The sequence below is a fragment of the Dama dama genome, chromosome 30 (assembly GCF_033118175.1).
Source record: "Dama dama isolate Ldn47 chromosome 30, ASM3311817v1, whole genome shotgun sequence".
Taxonomy (NCBI): Eukaryota; Metazoa; Chordata; class Mammalia; order Artiodactyla; family Cervidae; genus Dama; species Dama dama.
In genome coordinates this window covers 19890088-19910503 of record NC_083710.1, presented here as the reverse complement: position 1 = coordinate 19910503, position 20416 = coordinate 19890088, and the positions used below count along the sequence as shown (strand labels likewise).

The window sequence follows — 20416 nt, the reverse complement described above, 5'->3', positions numbered from 1 at the left end:
CATGTCCTCCTCCAGGGGATCTTCCTGACCCAGGAGACGAACCTGCTTCTCTTATGTCTCCTGCATTGGCAGGCAGGTTCTTTACCACTAACACTACCTGGGAAGCCTAACTAAGACCTGGTGCAGCCAAATAAATATAAATAAGAATTTAAAAAATAAATACATAAAGAAGTGTTCATAATCCCTGTTTCAAAGGATGACTGTGAAAGATACTACAGGTCAAGCCCAGAGCACTCTCTCTAGCAGAGCAAAATCCCAGAGAGGAGGTTCCCTGCCCCTTAATGCCTCTTGCTGCCAGTGGAGAACCCAGGGGAAATGGAAAGTCAAGTGAGCATCTCTTGGGGAGAGAATCAGAATCAGCCAGCACTAGGGGCTCTTCCTCAATTCCTTGCATTGCTGATCTAACTGGGAAACAATCTGCCACTCACCCAATTGGCCTCCTTTACTGATGGGAACATAAGCTTGCAGGGCAGAGTCTGGGGCATGGAGTTCTCTTAAGCCCTCGGCACTTGCCCTCAGCCCCGTGGGGTAGAAAGTGACTCCTTCTCTTGGATAAAGTCTATCTCCCTCCTTCTCCAGGGCTTATACCAGAGAGTTCCATGTGACCCTCCCACAGCATTTATTATTTATCCTACCCCATTTATCACTGTCTGTGGGCAGGTCTCTTCCCCTGTTAGGATGCAAGCTGGTGGGTAGGTTGAACAGTGGGCTGAGTCTTCATCTCCTTCATCCTTGTATCTCCTCTTCCTCCACCAACTTGCCCAGTGGCTGCCAAATAGTGCTAAAACAAAACAAAAGAAAACAAGGCTACTCTGTTAATTAAGGACCAAACCAAGAACACCACAGAGCCACAGGGCCTAACTTCCCTGCTAATCCCATCCTAGCCTTTGTCCTTTGATGGTTTCCAAGTCCTTTTCTCCTTTAAAGGTCTTAGTGATGGCAATGATTGCCTCCACACCAGACTGTGGTCTCTCCCCCTTCACAGATTCTCTGGGGCCTATACATGAAACTGGAACTCATGGACTGTGAGGAATAGGAGTCAGGTCTTTAAAAAACATTTTTTTTTAATTGAGACAAAATGCACATAACATAAAATTAGCCACTTAAAGCATACAATTCAGTGGCAATTAGCACTTTCACATCTGTGTGTAACCACCTCCTGTATCTAGTTCTAAAATATTTTCTTATTCCGAAAGGAAATCCTGAAATCACCAAGCAGTCACACTCTGTACCCCCTCCCCCAGCCCCCAGCAACAGCCAATCTGCATTCCATCTCTATAGTAGGTTTACCTATTCTGGATATTTCCTTTAAATGCAGTCATATAACAGGTGGCCTTTTGTGTCTGGCTTCTTTCATTTAGCATAAGGTTTCAAGGTTCATCCATATTGTAGCAGGAATCAGCGCTTTATTTCTTTTTATAGCTGAGAAATATTCTATTATATATACCACATTTTGTTTATCCATTCATTTGTTGAAGATATTTTAGTTGTTTCAAACATTATTCTCAATGTTTCAAGTAAAGATTCTTTCAGTGTTTCGTCTGTTTAATTGTTTTGGCTATGATGACTAACACAACTATGAATAGTTGTGGGGAAGTGGGTCTTTTAAACCATTGTATTCTCAGTGTAATGGTCCTGCCATAAGTATTTATTAAATAGTTGGATGGATGTTCAAACATGGTTGTGAAAAAAAAAATATGCCAATGTAATGGCACTTAAGATAGAAGCTTTAAGGGTTCTGTTACCTCACCTCCAGCTCCAAGGAAATCTTCAGCTCACACTGTTCAGTGCTTGACAGATGGATGCTGACAGTGATGACAAGACGGGCAGTAACAGCGAAGAGGAAGCTGAGGATGACGGCTGTCCTAGAACTGTCCTGGTAGCAGCTCTGGGTTTCATGGAATCGTCGATGAAGTCATGACGGCAAAGTGAATAACTGATTGAAGGACAATTGGCCAGTGTTTCAGATGTTCCTCAGCTCCTACAGAAATCCAGAGAAAGAAATCAAAAGTTCTGAGGTTAGATAAAAACTTTGCATTGGCCCAAGTCTGCACCAAGGAACAGCGATAGCCCTGTCTCAAGAGTGGAACAGTGGCATACCAGGACACCAGAGTGACAAAGGGACAGGCCTGCTGTGGGATGGTGGACTGGGGCTGCCTCCTTTGAGGGAGGACAGCAAGCTGACCGTAAGCCCAAGAGAAAAGGCTGTGAAGAGGATACTGCCAGGCCCGGGAGAAGTCACGTGGCTGCACATCAAAGAGCAATCAAATTGAGGAAGAAAAACCGGTCACATGTGGGCCATGTCAGTGACATCTGAACAGACTGTCAGTAGCTATTTTCAAGGTGTTTGTGTGAATATAAAGTGTCCTGGGTTACGGCACACTGGGAAGAATAATGAATTTACAGTTTTGCTGTTAGGGTGCCACTTCCCAATTGTGTGGTAGGGAGAGCTTGAAATAACCAATGATCCCACATTCATTCATTCATACATTCTTTCATTCACTCATTCATAATTCACTCACTCAGCAAACATTCATGGCATAATGTCCTCCTATAGGGCGCTGTGCTCGGCACTACAGGATGACTGGCAGGAGCTCATCGTCGACGCAGAGATGTGATTCAGTCTTAAAGGTTGGAGAGGGATTTACTAGGCTTCCCCTGTGGCTCAGCGGTAAAGAACCTGCCTGCAATGCAGGTGACCCGGGTTCGATCCCTGAGTTGGGAAGATCCCCTGGCGGAGGGTATGGCAACCCACCCCAGTATTCTTGCGGGAGAATCCCATGGACAGAGGAGCCTGGCGGACTATGGTCCACAGAGTCACAGAGAGTTAGACACACCTGAAGTGACTTAGCATGCCCATAGGAATTTACCAGATGGGCACAGACTGGGGAAGGGAAGGCACAGGCTTGCAAACCAAACTTTAAGGAAGATGAAAAAATATATCCCAGAGACAAGGTTTCTTCAAGCTCAGATAATGCAGTTATCAATTTGAAAATCTTTAGAATGATTTGTCATTGGACAATAGCTAAAGGAAGTGATTTTGGAGTAAAATATCTTTTTCACTCATAATCTGTCAGATAGTGGTTACCTGCCAATGTTCAAAAAGGAACGGCAGTGATTGACAATAGAAATCCCTTATTCTCAATGTGAGAGGAAGACCCACTGTGTAAGATCAGAGCAGAAGCTGCTGGCACTGTCTCCATGCCTTGGGGTTCCTGCAGGCAGCCACCTCCCCCTGCCATGGCCACGGTCTGCCTGAGGGCTTTCCCAGGAAATGGACATGCTGGGAGGCAATGCCCCAGCAGCCCGAGGCCCTACAGACGAGGTTACAGCATACACACCCAAACCTTCTCCAGTAGGACAGTCTGCATGGTCCTCTGGGGCCCCCAGCAGGATTAGGCCCCTTCTGCCCCCAAGAGCGTCCCACTCATTCATGTCCTCTGTCTGCCTCCCTTCCCTTCCTCACTTCTCCACCTGCTTCAGCACTTCCTGGGATCACCTCCCAAAGAAACTAAATATTTGCATTCACAACTTTGTCTTGGGGTCTGTTTCAGGAGGAACCCAGCTGTTGCAGGTTGAACTGTGCCTCCCCAAAAGACAGGCAGAAGATGTAACCTTCCCTCTCCCACCTGTGGGGCTTCCCTGAAAGCTCAGTTGGTAAAGAATCCACCTACAATGCAGGAGGCCTGGGTTTGATCCCTGGGTTGGGAAGATCCCCTGGAGAAGGGAAAGGCTACCCACTCCAGTATTCTGGCCTGGAGAATTCCAAGGACTGTAGAGACCACGGGGTCGCAGAGTCAGACACGACTGAGCGGCTTTCACTTCACCTTCCCCCACCTCTGTGTGTGTGTGCTGAGTCACTTCACTTGTGTTCAACTCTTTGTGACCCCACAGACTGTAGCCCGCCAGGCTCCTCTGTCCATGGGATTCTCCAAGCAATAACACTGGAGAGGGTTTCCATGCCTTCCTCCAGAGGATCTTCCCGATGGGGGTTCAAACCTGTGCCTCTTATGTCTCCAGCATTGGCAGGCGAGTTCTTTACTACTAACGCCACCTGGGAAGCCTCCCACCTGTGCACATGACCTATTTGGAAGTAGGATCTTTGTAAATGAAATCAAGTTAGGGGGAGGCCATCTGGATTAGAGTGGCCCTAATCCATCATGACTGGAGTCCCTATAAGAAAACAAGAGTCATCAATGCACACAGGGAGAAGGCCACGTGAAGATGGGGGCAGGGATTGGAGGAATGCGTCTATAAGCAAAGGAACACCAGGGACCTTGGGCAACCACCAGAAGCCAGGGGAGGGGCATGAAAAGGATTCTCTCTCATGACCTCCAGAAGGAATCAGTCCTGCTGACACCTGGATTTTGGACTTTTGGCTCCAAGAACTGTGAGTGAATAAATGCCTGTTCCTTTATTTCATTTTCTTTTTAAAAAAATTTTACTTATTTGACTGTGCTGGGTCTTAGTTGCGGGACATGGGCTCTTCAATCATTGTTGCCGCATGTGAGATCTAGATCCCTGACCAGGGATCAAACCCAGGTCCCCTGCATTGGGAGTGTGGAGTCTTAGCCACTGGACCACCAGGTAAGTCCTCGAATTCCTGCTCCTTTATGCCACCTGGTTTGTGGTCCCTTGGTAAGGAAACGAACACAACAACCTAGGACAAAAGTGAATGAAGCATTCTTTTAAGTTTTCCAAGAGTCTGGGGGTTTTTGGTCATGTGCTTTTGAGACCCTTCCTGCAGGGTGTCCACATGGTCCCTACTCTGGGGTCAGACTGTGATGATGGGTGGGATCAGGAGAAAAGGATGGGAGAAGGAGTCAACTGGACTCTTCTGGAGTCCTCCTGGGTGGTCTCGCCAATGAAAATAATATTGTGACCAGACTTAACAAACAAGAGGGCTTAGAAATGGCTGATGCTTCTATAACATTAGGGACCCCTGATAGCTCAGTGAGTAAAGAATACTCCTGCAACGCAGGAGACCGCAGTTAGATTCCTGGGTCGAGAAGATCCGCTGGAGAAGTGATAGGCTACCCACTCCAGTATTCTTGGACTTCCCTGGTGGCTCAGCTGGTAAAGAATCTGTCTGCAATGTGGGAGACCTGGGTTTGATCCCTGGGTTGGGAAGATCCCCTGGAGAAGGGAATGGCTACCCACTCCAGTATTCTGGCCTGGAGAATTCATATAGTCCGTGGGGTCACAAAGAGTTGGACATGACTGAGTGGCTTTCACTCTCTACAACATTTATAGATCTTTTCTACACACACCCACAAAACCCTATACTCATATGTAACTGAGTTTGTATAGCTTTTAAATACTGAAGTATGCTGTTTGCCATCTTTAGAAAGATCATAGCACTAATTAAATATTAGCAAGGGAGTTCATATAACTGTAAAACTTGCTAACGTCAGACTCTACAGTTCAAATCTCTGGATTGTTTACATTTCTATTCCAAGGAAAGAATGAAAGAAGGAAGGGAGGGAAGGAAAGGGGGGAGGGAGAGAGTGAGGGAGTCAGGGAAGGGGGAAGAAAGAAAGAGAGAAAGAAAGGAAAAGAAAGAAAAAAAAAATCACTGACCTGTTTTGGAAATTATCTTAATCCTTTATCAAAACCCAATTTCAGTTTTCAAACCTTCAACTGTTTCTGTCTTCTTTTACCCACCTTTATTGAGCCAGCTGTCCTTTCCTTAACTTGCATTCAGTCCTTTCCTGTTCAAAATAAATCTGCTTTTAACTGTTTGACCTTGAGCCCTGAAGACGGAGGGAGGACGGAAGAAAATCAGCACAGCCTGATAAAGACGCTGTGAGCCTGCTCCTGAGGCTGGGGAGATGCTTCATACACATCTTTGGAACCTTGGAGTTTTCCTCTTGGTCTTTCATCCCCAGGCCAGAGTCATCAGATAGATACCCCCAGAGCAAAACCCAGTGCGTGTCTGTGGCTGGAAGTGGCCACAGCAATTTGGAATCTCTTTTAAGGATTCCTTCCCACCATTCTGCAGACAGGTGTTGCCATGGTAACTCTCCAGGGGCATTTTCAACCAGAGACATTTCAACACGCAGAGACAGTTGGTTAAGAAAATCCATCTTGACAAATAGTTGGCGTTTTAATTTGAAGGCAGAGTCAGAAATTCTGCCTGCAGCTCTGAGTGACCCTATGTGCAGGAGAATGCAAGTGATCAAAATACTCTGAAATGTCTGTAATCAGACTCCCAGCTGGGACGAGCATGGCCTGGAAGCCCTTACTGGGAGGTCTCTCCATATGAGGCCCAGCTAGCCAGGGACCCTGTGAGTGCTGTTGAGAGCAGAGGTCAATGGTGTTGACTCCTCCTGGAAAGGGTGATGGGCGTGTTCTCCTGTTACTCTCCTGCTCATTTATTCACCTTCCCCATCACCCTCCTAGAATCTTCCTGCCTTTCTGGGTTCCATTTCTCTTAGGCCACAGACCATATTGGATTTGTAATTCGTTTGAACCTGGAGTTCAGTCCCAGCTGTGTGACCTTGTTCCTTCACCTCTCTGAGCCACAGCGTCCTCATCTGTTAAATGAAACTAGTAGGGTGGAGGATGCTTGTAAATAGCGAAAGGGGTGACATCTGGACCTGGGTTAGCACAGAAGCAGCACAGAGCTACCCCAAAAACATTGGTTCCTTCCACTGGTAACTTTTCCTTTTCTTTGTAGCCTTTGTGTGAAGACGTGTGACCACGAATTAGAATCAGAGGGAGATGCCATTCCTCAATTCTGTGGGTGTTTGGCTAAGGTGAAAGCATTTGATTGAAAGTAGTTAGAGCCTGGCAGGCTGCAGACCATGGGGTCGCAAAAGAGTCAGACATGACTTAGCAACTAAACAAAAACTGTTCAAATGGAGGAGAGACCTTCACAGAATAAAGGCACAATATTCCAAGAGAGTTGCAATGGGACTAGCAAAAATAGCAATTAATCATCAAAATCTTGCTCTGCCACTTCTAGTGAGTCCAGACTGCTGGGGATGAAGGTAGGAAAAAGTGCAAAAGTGACCCAGAAGCACACCATGAATGTACCTAATACCACTAAATTGGACACAAAAAAACAGTCACAATGATCAATTTCATGTTATGTGTATTTTATCACAACTTTTTAAAAAAAAGCATCACTAGTGATTTCCTGAGGATTTTATTCCAGATTGGAAAAAAAAAAAATAATGCAATTAATGCATTAAACTAAGAAAGAAGTCCATCTGGGATTTATTTGTTAATAACAACCAAGGCATCCTTAATTAAGCTGAACTCAGCAAAGAGAAAAAAAGCGCTATAAATTTTGAAGTGCCAATGAGAGAATGAAGAATTGTTAAATACCAAAGATTCCAAACCACCTTTCAGATCCCCTTGAATTAGAATCTGAGGCACATGCAACCCTGGTAAGTCTTTAGGCTGCCTTTAAACGCATTTGCTTTCCTAAGTATCTTCATGTTCTACCCCCGAAGGGAAATTGATCTGAAATTGCCAAGTTTTAAACAACCTTGTCTGTGATGTAGTTGGTTTCTGTCAGGGCTGCAGTCCCTTTGAGGGTGTCTGCCTGCTTCCGCTCTCCAGGCTCCCAGTCCAGGGAACACAGACGCCTCCTCCCAAGAAAGCTGCTTTTCCCCTACTAGGTGGGCTCTAGTGAGGGCCTCCGAAAAGTTCCGTTCTAAAGGTGGCTTGATGGGGTGTATTGAATTACCTCTTAGAATGGCAAGTGCAGTCAATTATTTAATGACTCTTTCACTGCAGGGTTTTGGGCTTTTGTTTTCTTCAAATTAAAAATGAAAAAAAAAAAAGCAATTTCAATGAGACTCTGCTTGACAGTTTTTCAAGCCTGTGGAATTTCATTTCCAGCTCAATCACCAGAAAAAAAAAAAAAGCATGTCAATCATGGAGTTGAAAAGAAAAACTTTCCAGGAAGCTCTGATGTGAGGCCCAGGGACAGGTCTCTGCCATCAGGGCATGGCTTCTGCTGTTCTGGGAGCAAAGGGGGCTAAAAGAGGTGTGAGACTACTCAATGGCCACAAAAAGGGCGGGAATGAACTTTGGTATAGCCACTGGGGAGAAGAGTATGGAGTTTCCTTAAAAAATTAACAATAGAGCTACCATATGATCCTGCAATCCCACTTCTGGACAAAAATGTGGAGAAAAACATGGCCCCAAATGATCCATGCACCTCAGTGTTCATTGTCGTACTGTTGACAATAGCCAAGACGTGGAAGCAACCTAAATGTCCATCAACAGATGAATGGATAAAGAAGATGTGATACATATATACAATGGAATAATACTCAGTCATTAAAAGAATGAGATAACGCCATTTGCAACAAAATGAATAGACTTCCACTGCATGTAGGATCTTCCTGGACCAGGGACTGAATCCACATCTCCTGCAGTGGCAGACGGATTCTTCAGCACTGAGCCACCAGGGAAGCCTCATTGTTGTTGTTGTCTAGTTGCTCAGTCATGTCTGACTCCTTGCAACCCCATGGACTGCAGCACCCCAGGCTTCCTTGTCCTTCAGTATCTCCTGGACTTTGCTCAAACTCATGTCCATTGAAATCAATGATGCCATCAAACATCTCACTCTCTGTTGCCCCCTTCTCCACCTGCCCTCAATCTTTCCCAGCATCAGGGTCTTTTCCAATGAGTCGGCTCTTTGCATCAAGTGGCCAAAGTATTGGAGCTTCAGCACCGGTTCTTCCAATGAATATTCAGGGCCAATTTCCTTTAGGATTGACTGCTTTTAAATAAAAGATTACTCTCAGATTTAGGTGGGCCCCTGTATTTGCTTATGCTGCCATAAGAAAATATTGCATCATAGACTGGTGTGTGTCGGGGGAGAGGATGGCTTAAACAACAGACAGTGACTTCTCACAGTTCTGGGGGCTGCAAGTCCAAGACCAAGGTGCTATTAGGTCTGGTTTTTTCCTGAGGCCTCTCTCCTTGACCTGGAAACCTTCTCTCTGTGTCCTCACCTGGCTTTTTCTTCTGTGTGCTCCTCCCTGGTGTCACTTCCTCTTCTTATAAGGACCAGTCATGGGTTTAGGGCCCCACTCTATGACCTCATTTCATGAGTGAATAAGCGTGCACACACACACACACACACATACGAACCCTATCTCCAAATATCACATTAGAGGTTAAGATCTTCACATACACATTCTGGGAGGACATAATTCAGCCCGAGATGGTCTCATTCAATGAGTTGAAGGCCTTAAGAGCAAAGACCTAGATTTCCTGGAGAAGTAGAAATTTTGCCTCCAGACTGTAACATAGAAATCCTGCCTCAGGTCCCAGCCTCTGTCCTGCCTTTCGGGTTTTGGACTTGCCAGTCATGTAAACCAATTCCTTATATCAAACCTCTATACATATCATATATATGTAGTATATAATTCATGATATAGAATGGATAAAGAAGACATGATATATATGTACATATGCATACATTCACAGTGGAATGTTACTCAGTCATAAAAAAATGAAAGAATGCCATTTACAGCAATGTAGATGAACCTAGAAATAATTTTAAATGAAGTAAAAAAATAAATAAATAAATAAAGTAAATCAGAGAAAGATAAATATATGCTATCACTTGTATGTGGAATCTCAAATATGATACAAATGGACTTATTTACAAAACAGAAGCAGACTCAGACATAGAAAACAAATTTATGGTTACCAAAGGGGAAAGGTAGAGAGGGATAAATTAGGAGTTTGGGATTAGCAGATATAAGCTACTGTATATAAAAGAGATAAACAAGGTCCTACTGTATTAGCACAGGGAATCATATTCAATATCTTATAATAACCAACAATGTAAAAGAATACGGAAAAGAATCTCTACGTGTATTATTGTAACTGAATCTCTCTGCTTATGCTAACACAATACTGTAAATCAGCTATACTTTAGCTTAAGAAAATATGATCTAGAATAGGATACATATATCATATGTGGTATATAAAGGGTCAGCGCCATGCATGCCTGCCTTCTAGCTTCTCCATCAGGACTCCTCAGGTCATATTTTCTGGCAGCTGAGGCCTCTGGGCACACTCCTGGCATGAAGTAGGATTGAAGAGAAGGTGAGGGCAATGGTGGTTCTCCTGAGTATCTCGCTGAATAAATGTCCTTATCCTGTAGGGCCCTTTGAATGTGAGCCCCACTCAATCAACTGGAAACTCTTTCATTTCATTGCCACAAATAACATATTTTCTCAGTCTTTAGTGATTGGTCCTTCTTGTTGCCTCATCTTATCCATTTTCCTTATAAATGATCTTAGTTGTGACTCTGAGCTACTAATTAAGTCAGTTAAACACTGTGAGTTTTCTGCCTCCAGTGGTGCTATAGAAATTGAGGGTTTTGCTGGTAAGTTACTAATCCATCAGAATATATTAATTTCTGCATGAACTATTAAGAGCTTTGAGAACATCCTAAGAACATTCTAAGAATACCTTGATAATGAAACGTCTCCCTTCCATGATTCACCTCTGGGTAGTCAGGAGAGTGACTCACAGCAAGGGAAAAGCCTCCATCTGTGCTAGGCATTCAAACAAGCACTCAAAAATGGAGATCCTGTGAATGTGCTTGTATATTTTTATCCACGAGGACTGGCCAGGACTGGGCAGTAAAACAGCTGCCCAACTCAGCAGCTAAAAACAAGTTTCTCTCTTGTTCATGCTACTTATCCCTAGGGGCTGTGTTCTGGGTCACCGTCGTATTGGAAGGAATTCGCTGGCATGAATTATGTCTCCTTCAGTCACATCAGGGCAGCTGTAGGTCAAGGTCACGTGCCAGTGAGGCAGAGGGGCACAGCCTGAAGCACTAGGAAGAGGACCGTTAACAGACAGACAGGTTCGGGTTCAAGTTCCAGCTCCAGCATTTCCCCACGTGACCTTGGGCATGTCCTCCATTTCCTCTGAACCTCAGTTCTCCTATCGAGTGGGACCAATCACATCTCCTAAGGCTGATGTGAAAATTTAGGAGCTGATACTTGGAAAGCAGAAAAGCATTGAGTTCCATGCATGGCAGGATACAAGCACTCAGTCAACGTAAGCATCCCTTCTGCGGCTCCAGTTTCCTCCGAGCCCATCTACACGCTCACAGCATCAACACCACCACCAGGCAATGAGAAAATCCTGAGTTTTATTTTTTTAAAAAATTATTACCTTAGGGGTCTTCATTTTTTTAATTTACTTTTTAGTTGGAGTATAACTGTTTTACAAAGTTGTGTTAGTTCTGCTGGACAACAATGTGGATCAGATAGAAGGATACATAAATCCCCTCTCTCATGCCTCCCTCCCTCCCGCCTCCCACCCCACCCCTCTAGGCATCACAGAGCACTGAGTTGAGCCCCCTGTGCTATACGGCAGCTTCCTACTAGCTATTTCACACACGGTAGTATGTATATGTCAAGGCTACTCTCTCAATTCGTCCCAATGTCTCCTTTCCTGACCTTGGGAGTCTTCAGGCGCATGCTTTCCAACTCTTAAAAATCACAACACCCAGTCAGGAAAATATTTGAATAAAACCACGTGTGAGCTGCTAGGGGAAAACAGGTATAAGCACTGAACTGCACCTCACCAGGTAGAACATGCAAGAATCACAAACCCAACACCCGTCTCTTGTGCCGCCAGAGAAACTCCTTTGCAAGCGTGCCACGGAAATGAAGGAGAAGGCTCATAGTAGCTCTGTTTGTTAACACCCAATCTGGAACCATCTCCATGTCCCCGAGTCCTGGGACAGAACATGGATCATGATACAATCACAGGAAGAAAAGCATGCAGCACTGAAAACAAATGAACTCGTCTGATGGGAATAAATCTCCCAAATATAACATGGAGTGAAGGAAGCAGATCCGGGAGAACTGTTAGGAAGAGACCAAAGACAGACCAAACTAAACTCTATTTTTCCTGATGTATACATGGGTGGTGAAACTATAAAGAAAGCAAAGGGGTAACTATCATAAAAGTCTGGACAGGGGCTACCTCTTGGGACAGGGAGAGGAATGAAGTGAAGAGTCTCATTTGGATGTTCCTAGAAGGTATCAGTTCTGTCCTAGTTCTTAATCAGAGTGATGGGAATTCAGGATTTGGCTTAGTCTTTAAAAAATACGAGTTGTGTTTTAGGCGCTTCTGCACACGTCCTGAGGTGACGTGCCGCCTAGCCGGTTCATACCAGGAACTCAGGTCTGAAGCGCCAGATAGGCAGCCTCTGCATGTGCTACCTTAGCAACTAAGCACAAAGGAAAAGAGAGAAAAAAAATAGGTGCTGGTGTGAGTGGTCTCTCCTGCCTGGCTGGAAGGTCCCTGGAGGGGGATTTGTGGCAGCAGAATCCTCACATTCTGTAGGTGCTGAGGGGATGTGGAGCTCAGTACGTAGAAAGAAGAGTGCAACTAGATCAAGCACTGAGCCTTTGGAGTGGGAGAACAGACTCCAAGACTCTAGACCAGAGAACTAACCCTGCTGCTGCTGCTGCTAAGTCACGTCAGTCGTGTCCGACTCTGTGTGACCCCATAGACGGCAGCCCACCCGGCTCCGCCGTCCGTGGGATTCCCCAGGCAAGAACACTGGAGTGGGCTGCCATTTCCGTCTCCAATGCATGAAAGTGAAAAGTGAAAGTGAAGTCGTTCAGTCAAGTCTGACTCTTCGAGACCCCATGGACTGCAGCCTACCAGGCTCCTCCATCCATGGGATTCTCCAGGCAAGAGTACTGGAGTGGGGTGCCATGGCCTTCTCCGTATATTGCCTTCTCCGAACTAACCCTAGGAAGAATCAAATAGTGAGAAGTCACACTAAGAAAACCTCTTGAATACAAGACCTGGCATCACACAACCACCAGTAGCACCCTGTGCAGGAGGCCTCATCTAAACAACAAATAAAACAAAAATACAAACCAAAGCATCAGCAGACAGGATTACCACCTCACTCAGCCTTGCCCATCAGGGGAAAAACAAACAAGCAAGCAAACAAACAAAAACCCAGCACAAATCTCACCCTATACGAAGCTTACGCAAACCACTGAACCAACCTTAGGGGGGAAGAAACCAAAAGGAAGAAAGAATTCAACCATGAAGCCTGGGAAAAGGAGATCTCAAACACAGTAAGTTAAAAAAAATAATGAAAAGGCAGAGAAATACTACACAAATGAAGGAACAAATTAGAAACACAAAAGTCCAAATAAATGAAGAGGAAACAGACAAACGACCTGAAAAAGAATTCAGAATAATGATAGTAAAGATGATCTTGAAAACAAAATGGAGAAAATGCAAGAACCAATTAACAAAGACCTGGAAAAATTAAAGAATAAACATATGGAGACAAACAACACAATTACTGAAATTAAAAGTACTCTGGAGGAATCAATAGCAGATATCTGAAGCAGAAGAATGAATCAGTGACCTGGAAGATAAAGTGGGGGAAATAACTTCTGAAGAGCAGAATAAAGTAAAAAGCATGAAAAGAACTGAGGATAGTCTCAGAGACCTCTGGGACAATATCAAATGCACCAACACTCGAATTACAGGGGTCCCAGAAGAAGAAGAGAGAAAGAAAGCGTATCAGAAAATTTTTGAAGAGATTATAGTTGAAAATTTCCCCAACATGGAAAAGGAAATAGTCAAACAAGTCCAAGAGGTGCAGAGTCCCATACAGGATAAACCTAAGGAGAAACATGCCAAGACACATACTAATCAAACTAACAAAGACTAAACACAAAGAAAGAATATTAAAAGCAGCAAGAGAGAAGCAACAAGTCACATACAAGGGAAACCCCATACATTTAACGACTGATCTTTCAGCAGAAACTCTGCAGGCCAGAAGGGAATGATAGGATATATTTAAAGTACTGAAAGGGAAACATCTAAACCAAGATTACTGTACCTGACAAGGATCTCATTCAAAATTGATGGAGAAATAAATAACTTTTCTGAGAAGCAAACGTTAGGAGAACTCAGTACCACCACACCAGCTTAACAACAGATGTTAAAGGGACTTATATAGTCAAGAAATACAAGAGAAGGAGAAAGATCTACAAACTCAACCCCAAACAATTAAGAAAATGGCAATAGGAACATATGTATCAATAATTAGTTTAAATATAAATGGATTATATGCTCCAACCAAAAGACACAGATTGGCTGAATGGACACAAGAACAAGATCCATATATATGCTGTCTACAAGAAACCCACTTCAGACCTAAAGACACACATAGACTGAAAGTGAGATGATGTAAAAATATATTCCATGCAAATGGGAAGCAAAAGAAAGCTTGAGTAGGAATCCTCATATCAGACAAAATAGACCTTAAAATAAAGAAGATTACAAGAGATAAGGAAGGACACTAGATAATGATAAAGGGATCAATCCAAGAGAAAGACAGTAATTGTAAATATCTGTGCAACCAACATAGGAGCACCTCAATACATAAGACAAACACTAACAGACATAAAAGGAGAAATTGACAGTAACACAATAGTAGGAGACTTAGCACCCCACTCACACCAATGGACAGATCATCAAAACAGAAAATTAATAAGGAAACACAAATCTTAAATGATACAGTAGATGAGATGGATTTCATTGCTATCTTCAGGACATTCCATCCAAATGTAGACGAATACACCTTCTTCTCAAGTGCACATGGAACATTTTCCAGGATAGACCACATCTTGGGTCACAAATCAAACCTCAATAAATTTATGAAAGTTGAAATCATATCAAGCATCTTCTCCAACCACAACACTATGAGACTAGATATCAATTACAAGAAAAAAACTGTAAGAAACACAAAAACATGGAGATTAAACAATACGTTTCTAAATAACCAACAGGTTACTGAAGAAATCAAAAGGGAAATAAAAAAATTTCTAGAAACAAATGACAATGAAAACACAACAACTCAAAACCTATGGGATGCAGCAGAAACAGTTCTAAGAGGGAAGCCTATAGCAATACAATCCTACCTCAAGAAATAAGAAAAATATCAAATAGACAACCTAACTTTACACCTAAAACAACTGGAAAAAGAAGAAGAACAACAAAAAAAACCCCAAAATTAGTAGAAGGAAAGAAATCTTAAAGATCAGAGCAGAAATAAATGAAAAAGAAATGAAAGAAACAATAGTAAAGATTAATAAAACTAAAAGCTGGTTCTTTGAGAAGAGAAACAAAATTGACAAGCCTTTGGGCAGACTCATCAAGAAAAAAACAGAGAAGAATCAAATCAATAAAATTAGAAATCAGAAAGGAGAGGTTACAACAGACAATGCAGAAATACAAAAGATTATAAGAGACTATTATGAACAAATCTATGGCAATAAAATGGGTAACCTGGAAGAAATGGACAGATTCTTAGAAAAGTTCAATCATCCAAGACTGGACCAGGAAGAAATAGAAATTATGAACAACCCAATTACAAGCACTGAAATTGAAGCTGTGTCAAAAATCTCCCAAAAAACAAAAGCCCAGGACCAGATGGCTGCACAGGATAATTCTATCAAACATTTAGAGAAGAGTTAATGCCTATCCTTCCAAAACTCTTTCAAAAAATTACAGAGGAAGGAACACTTCAAAACTCATTCTACAAGGCCAACATCACCTTGATACCAAAACCAGAGACAACACACAAAAAGAAAACTACAGACCAATATCACTGATGAGCATCAATGCAAAAATCCTCAACAAAATTTTAGCAAACAGAATTCAGCAACACATCAAAAAGCTCATACACCCATGATCAAATTGGGTTTATTCCAGGAATGCAAGGATTCTTCAATATACCCAAATCAATCAATATGATATACCATATTAACAAATTGAAAAATAAAAACCATATGATAATCTCAATAGATGCAGAAAAAGCCTTTGACAAAATTCAGCACCCATTTATGATTAAAACTCTTCAAAAAATGGGCATAGAAGGATTCAACCTCAACATAGTAAAAGCCATATACAATAAGCCTACAGCAAACTTTATTCTCACTGGTGAAAAACTGAAAATATTCCCCCTAAGATCAGGATCAAGACAAGGGTGCCCACTTTCCCCACTATTATTCAACATAGTTCTGGAAGTCCTAGCTTTAGCAATCAGAGAAGAAAAAGAAATAAAAGGAATCTAGATTGGAAAAGAAGTAAAGCTCTCACTGTTTGCAGATGATATGATACTGTACATAGAAAACCCTAAAGATAGTATCAGAAAATTACTAGAGCTAATCAGTGAATTTAGCAAAGTTGCAGGAAACAAAATTAATACACAGAAATCACTTGCATGTCTATATACTAACAATGAAAAATCAGAAAGAGAAATTAAGGAATCAATCCCATTCACTATTGTAACAAAAGGAATTAAATATCTAGGAATAAACTTACCTAAGGAGACAAAAGAATTGTACACAGAAAATTATAAGACACTAATGAAAGAAATCAAAGATAACATAAACAGATGGGGAGATATTCCATGTTCCTGGGTAGGAAGAATCAATATTGTGAAAATGACAATGCTACCAAATGTAATCTACAGATTCAATGTGACCTCTATCAAATTGCCAATAACATTTTTCACAGAACTAGAGCAAAAACTTTCACAGTTCATATGGAAACACAAAAGACCCCGAATAGCCAAAGCAGTCTTGAGAAAGAAGAATGGAGCCGGGGGAATCAACCTTCCTGACTTCAGATTATACTATAAACCTACAGTCATCAAAACAGTATGGTGCTGGCACAAAAACAGAAACATAGACCAATGGAACAAGACAGAAAGCCCAGAAATAAACCCATGCACCTATGGGTACCTTATTTTTGATAAATGAGGCAAGAATATACAATGGGGCAAAAACAGCCTCTTCAATAAATGGTGCTGGGAAAACTGGACAGCTACATGTGAAAGAAAGAAATTAGAACACTTCCTAACACCATACACAAAGATAAACTCAAAATGGATTAAAGACCTAAATGTAAGACAGAAACTATAAAACTCTTAGAGGAAAACATAGACAGAACACTCGATGACATAAATCAAAGCAAGATCCTCTATGACCCACCTCCTAGCATAATGGAAATGAAAACAAAAGTAAACAAGTGGGACCTGATTAAACTTAAAAGCTTTTGCACAGCAAAGGAAACTATAAGCAAGATGAAAAGGCAACCCTCAGAATGGGATAAAATAATAGCAAATGAAACAACTGACAAAGGATTAATTTCCAAAATATACAAGCAGCTCATACAATTCAATACCAGGAAAACAAACAACCCAATCAAAAAGTGGGAAAAAGATCTAAACAGACATTTCTCCAAAGAAGACACACAGATGGCTAACAAACACATGAAAAGATGTTCAACATCACTTATTAGAGAAATGCAAATCAAAACCACAATGAGATATCACCTCACACCAGTCAGAATGGCCAGCATCAAAAAGTCTACAAACAATAAATGCTGGAGAGGGTGTAGAGAAAAAGGAATGCTCTTGCACTGTTGGTGGGAATGTAAATTAATACAGCCACTAGAGAAGACTGTAGGGCGATTCCTTAAAAAAAAAAAAAAACTAGGAATAAAACCACCACATGACCCAGCAATCCCACTCCTAGGGATTCCCCATTCCTGAGGAAACCAGGGTTAAAAAAGACACAAGTATCCCATTGTTCACTGCAGCACTATTTACAATAGCTAGAACATGGAAGCAACCTAGATGTCCATCGACAGATGAATGGATAAAGAAGTTGTGGTACATATACACAATGGAATATTACTCAGCCATAAAAAGGAACACATTAGAATCAGTTCTGATGAGGTAGATGAACCTAGAACCTATTATACAGAGTGAAGCAAGTCAAAAAAAGAAAGATAAATATCATATTCTAATGCACATATATGGAATCTAGAAAAATGGTTCTGAAGATTTTACTTATAGGCAGCAATGGAGAAACATAGAGAATAGACTTGTGGACATGGGGAGAGGGGAGGAGAGGGTGAGATGCATGGAAAGAATAACATGGAAACTTACATTATCGTATGTAAAATAGATAGCCGACAGGAATTTACTGTATGCTCAGGAAACTCAAACAGGAGCTCTGTATCCACCTAGAGGGGTGGAATGGGGAGGGAGATGGAAGGGAGGTTCAAAAGGGAGGGAATATATGTATACCTGTGGCTGATTCAGGTTGAGGTTTGACAGAAAACAACAAAATTTTGTAAAGCAATTTTCCTTCAATAAAAAATAAATTAAAAAAATACGAATTGTATATATGTAGCTGGGAGTTTTATATATTTCACAATAAAAATAAAGATTTAAAAAACCCAGAAATAGGGGACTTCCCTGGTGGTTCAGTGGCTGAGAATCTGCCTTGCAATGCAGGGGATGCTAATTTGATCCCTGGTGGGGAAACGAAGATCCCACATGACGGGGAGAAACTAAGCTTTCGAACCGCAACGAGAGAGTCTGTACACCACCAACAAAGATTCCGAGTGCTACAAGGAAGACCTGACACAGTCAAGCAAAAAATAAAATAAATAAATAAATTTTTTTTTTAAAAAAAAGGGAATACATTTTAGGTCCTACCTCAGGCTTCCCTGATAGCTCAGTTGGTAAAGAATCCGCCTGCTATACAGGAGACACCAGTTCAATTCCTGGGTCAGGAAGATCTGCTGGAAGAGGGATAGGCTACCCACTCCAGTATTCTTGGGCTTCCCTTGTGGCTCAGCTGGTAAAGAATTTGCCTGCAGTGTGGAAGATCTGGGTTCAATCATGGGTTGAGAAGATCCCCTGGAGAGGGGAAAGGCTACCCACTCCAGTATCCTGGCCTAGATAATTTCATGGACTGTATAGTCCATGGGGTTGCAAAGAGTTGGACACAACTGAGCGACTTTCACTTTGACTTTTCAGAACACACATTTATAGACCTAGGTATGTAAAAATATATACTAGAACAAAAATTTTCCAGAGAACTCTACTTTTATTACATATTACATGAGGTGTATTCATACGTTTATTTTATTCTACTTAGTTCAATTCTTTCTCTCTCTTTCTCTCTCTCTCTTTTTTTTTTTTTTGTCGTACAACATGGCTTAAGAGACCTTAGTTCTCTGACCAGGGGTCGACCCATACCCTCTGCAATAGAAGTGTGGAATAAAAACCATGGCCCACCAGGGAATTCCCTCAATTCTATTTTGTGATGCTACTTGTAAAATGTTGCTGTTTAGTCACTAAATTGTGTCCGACTCTTCTGTGACTCCATAAACTTTAGCCTGCCAGGGTCTGCTGTCCATGGGATTTTCCAGGCAAGAATACTGAAGTGGGTTGCCACTGTAAGCTACTCAACTGATTCTAGATCCCCTAAGAGGATCATAGGGCTTCCCTGGTGGTTTAGTTGTAAAGAATTCACCTGCCAATGCAGGAAATGAGGGTTCAATCCTCCGGTGGGGAAGATCTCCTGCAGGCCTCCAGTACTCTTCCTTACGAAATCCCATGGACAGGGGAGCCTGGCAGGGACTGTAGGCAAAAAGTCAGACACGACTGAAGTCTCTGAGCATGCAGGGAGTGGATCATGACCTATAGTTTAAGAACACTGCCTTTGACTAATGATAAATACCAACATCCCACCTTGCTTAGACCAGAAAGGCTATTTGAAATATTTGGCAAAGCCCAACATGGCAAAACCAGACCTTGTTCTTGGAAAAGATTTACTGCTTTTGATCAGCCATTTGCAATTCAATGAGCAAAGCTTTTCTCCCAGGGAGCTAGTCCAATAAGTGATTGCTGGTTATTGTACTGCAGCATCAGACACCCTTGACCTCTGACTCAAACAGCGAAGGGAAAAAAAAAAAAGGCTGGATGCAAAAAAAGAATAACAAAAGGATCAGATGCAACAGTTTGGGGGCTGTATTTCTGGGGTGGAGTAACAGTGTTTTTCAAGAGACAAACCTAAGTGCATCATCAGGAAATGGGCAATGGAAACTCTTTAGAGAGGCAGGAGGGAGTGAGAATTGCTGTGGGCACCTCTAAAGGAAGAGGGATGCTGAGATGAAAATGACAAACTAACACAGCCTCCTGCGGAAGAGCATTTTGTTCAGGTGCTGTCCTGTTGAAGTTGGCAAATTATATGGAGGGAGGGCTTTGAGGGAGAAAGCGCTTCTGGCTCCCCAGATAACAGAGCAGCGGTAGGAAATCAATGGACAACCAGCAAACACTCCTTTAGTGTCTAAATTACTCTGACTGTTCCTCTTCAAGGCTTCAGAGCTAGTGTTGCTTTTGCGGGCTGAGCAGGACCCCAGGCAGAACAAGCCAAACCCCCTAACTCAGATCCATGTGAATCGCACATTTGCTTTAAGGAGACCAGATGCCTCTGGGCTTATGGCTTTGGGGGTCCCTGGGGTGAAGGCCCTGCTGCCCTCTGAGTTTCCTATAGCTCCCAGGTTCAGACAT

The 20416-nt window shown here is 42.4% G+C and overlaps 1 long non-coding RNA gene across 1 annotated transcript in view; it reads right to left on the bottom strand.

Moving 5' to 3' along the window:
* Positions 1-646: 646 nt before the first annotated feature.
* Positions 647-20416, bottom strand: part of LOC133049518 (uncharacterized) — a 304845-nt gene continuing 285075 nt past the window's right edge. The window contains exons 5-6 of the long non-coding RNA XR_009691348.1: positions 1751-1981; positions 647-781 (exon numbers count right to left, since the gene is read on the bottom strand). This is a non-coding gene — a long non-coding RNA (uncharacterized LOC133049518). The remainder of the gene's footprint in view (positions 782-1750; positions 1982-20416) is intronic.